This window comes from Marmota flaviventris, chromosome 10 (assembly GCF_047511675.1).
Source record: "Marmota flaviventris isolate mMarFla1 chromosome 10, mMarFla1.hap1, whole genome shotgun sequence".
Taxonomy (NCBI): Eukaryota; Metazoa; Chordata; class Mammalia; order Rodentia; family Sciuridae; genus Marmota; species Marmota flaviventris.
This window is the reverse complement of record NC_092507.1, coordinates 106,318,881-106,322,176: the sequence shown is the minus strand read 5'-3', so window position 1 is coordinate 106,322,176 and position 3,296 is coordinate 106,318,881.

The window sequence follows — 3,296 nt, the reverse complement described above, 5'->3', positions numbered from 1 at the left end:
TTCATTAGCCACAAGGGAAGGAGAAGCCTCTTTTAGAGAGAGGCCTTTGCTATACCTCTAAATCACATCACCTGGACAATTGCACAGGAACGTTATAACTGGTACTGAGCACATTTCTTCTTACATGAAGGAAAAAAGTTATCTCTCACAAGCAACCAAAGCGCACAGATTGCCTTTGAGGCAAGCTGAGTAACTCAACCTAATTTTACTGAGCACCTACAATGGGCCAGGATTTCTGCTTTTTTTATAATTAGTATTTCCAAAATCAGGTAGGCGTGGTCCACATACAAAGAACATGCTTGAAATATCAGAAAACCTGGAAACCTGGGCCTTGGGAAGGAAATGGAGGAAGATGAGGTGGAGAGGAAGGAGAAGGCACCTTGTTGCAAAGGTCTGCGACATGGCTGTGTGTGGGAAAGGTGAGAATTAGTGGGCGAGTTAGCCTAGTCACTGGATTTAGCTCTACCTGGGAACCTTAACCGTGGTTTATTAGTTTTTGCTTTAGTTGGAATTCAGTGTTTGCTTTGTTTTTGTTTTTAATAATTGCCTTGTCTGTCTACTATAGACAAGATCCAAGCTGGGATGAGAGAGCCTCTGGGAGAATCCATGTTCTATCTCCTTGTCCTCCTCTCTCACTTTCTCATTTTCTCTTTCTCTCTCACTTTCTCCAGGATGTGGATGTGGATTTCTAAAAATAAACATAAGAGTGGGGAGACCAGAGAAGGAAAACAGGGAAGAGTGGGGAGTATAATAGCAATAAAAATAGCTGGCATTTATTGAGCATCTGCTATTGGCCAGCCTCTGAGTAGTGCTTTACAGATTATTTCACACAGTCCTCACAATCAGTTTTACAGGTGGGCATTATCATCACATTTCCACAGTTGAAGAAACCGAGATCCCAGTTCTCACTGCTAGCAAGTGTCCAAAGGCAGCCTGAGCTGAACTCAGGGCTGTCAATCAAGATAGAGGCTCTCAGCTGAGCTCTGATGGCATCAGAATGGCCTGCACCCTTTAGCCAATCTAAACCTCAAGCCAGTTGCTGGGAGGTGGTAGAAATTACTGAGATTTGAGAAATCATCAGCCTAGACAAAAAGCCCATGGGGCCGGGCATGGTGGTGCATGCTTGTAATCCCAGCAGCTCAAGAGGCTGAGGCAGGAGGATCATGAGTTCAAAGACAGCCTCAGCAAAAGCTAGGCACTAAGCAACTCAGTGAGACCCTGTCTCTAAATAAAATGCAAAATAGGGCTGGGGATGTGGTCCAGTAGTCAAGTGCCCCTAAATTCAATCCCTGGTACCAAAAAAAAAAAAAGCCTATGGGTTCAGACCCAGGCAACCATCTTCCAGGCTCACTCTGGTCAGCCTCCTCTGACTAAGAACCTAGAACCTTGAGCTCTTGGGAAGAACCCAGAGGAAAAGAAATTGTAAACCAGGTGGCTGTTCCAAAAGACTTGGCCCCAATATATGAATGGGTTAAGCTGCTCTCAAAAGTCCATAAACCAGGGGCTGGAGTTATAGCTCAGCAGAAGAGTGCATGTGAGGCCTTGGGTTCAATTCTCAGCACCACATAAAAATAAATAAAGGCATTGTGTCCATATACAATGAAAAACTATACTAAAAAAAAAAGTCCAGAAACCAAAGGGACCAGGTTCCCCCATTCTCCTAATCCCAGAGGCCCTCAAGCATCCCCAGGAAAGCAGAAAGGAGCCAGAGTACTGAAGCATCTTGTTTTGATTGCACTGAAAATACCCCTGTCACAGCTCAGACCCTGTGAAGACTAAAAGGAGCATTCTCCACGCAGTAGGCAGAACACAGAGTGCCGTGCAGAGAGCCCGCTCCCTGCACTCGAGGGTATGACAGCCAAGAATGCTTTCATAGTTGTGCTTTGCTGCCTGATTCTGTCTGGAATGCACAACCTCTGCAGCTTTGATCTTTAATATGGCTGCTCCGAGGGGCCAGGATCCCACATTTGCAGCTACTTCTGTCCTCATTCTCCACAGACTGCGCCTCCACCCCAAGTTCCTGGACACAACTTTGAACTCTATGTTCAGATCTGCCCCCTACCCCGCCCCTCTCATCTGGCCCGCTCCTCAACTCCAGCTCACCAACAGTGGGCTAGCCTCAGCACCAGGACCTTCCCCAGTCATCCAGGAGAAGAGAACCCTGCCCCTCCTGTTCTCAGGGCTGCCTTGCAGTGTTGCCTGCACCCCCAAAAAACAAAACAAAACAAGCAAAAACAAGGACCAAACATCTAATGTTTCTAAGCCAGCATCTGGTAAGTTGGCTGGGGTTTTTCTGTTTGGTTTTTTGTTTTTGTTTTTCATCCAGATGTTAGTATCATGTAGACCTTGACTGGAAGTCTCACAATCACAGCTAGAGGTTGTGTTTTCTATTACAATTTGGAATAAGTCACAGCCTGGAATAAGTGAGAGGCTTCTTATCCTTTACAAGCAAGGCACTTGCCAACACCGTACCCAAGAACAAGATTGGAAGCTCAGCTTGTGGACATACATGCTACACTCTTTTTAAAAGGGAATCTCTACGGAAAAAAAAAAAAAGTGACAACAAGATTCTAGAATCTGCTTTCGTGGTGTCCCAAAGACATCAGACATCAGGTCCTAATTCCTACAATCTATAAATGTTACCTTATTTGGAAAAAAGTCTTTGCAGATGTGACTAAGGTAAAGATCCTAAATGTCATCTCATGTATCCAGAACCAGAGGGAGAAAGAGGAAAATTTGACCCACACAGAAGAGGAAAAGGCCACGAGAAGACAGAGACAGAGACTGCGGTGATGTGAACACAAGCCACATGCCGCTAGCAGCCACCAGAAGCTGGAAGAGGCCTGGAAGGATCTGCCTGCCACCGTCTCCAGAGGGAGTGTACCCCTGCCAATATCTTGATTTTGGACTTCTGGATTCCAGAACCGTGAGAGAAAAACCTATCAATTGTTATTGTTGTTGTTTGTTTGTTTGTTTTAATAAAATGGTATATTTTATTATTTGATTTTTTTTTCTTTTTTTCTTTAATTTACATATGACAGCAGAGTGCATTACAATTTATATTACACATATAGAGTTCAATTTTTCATATCTCTGGTTGTATACAAAGTATATTCACACCAATTCATGTCTTCATACATGTACTTTGGATAATGATGACCATCACATTCCACCATCATTTCTAACCCCATGCCCCCTCCCTTCCCCTCCCACCCCTCTGCCCTATCTAGAGTTTGTCTAATCCTCCCATGCCCCTGCTCCCTACCCCACTATGAATCAGCCTCCTTATGTCGTAG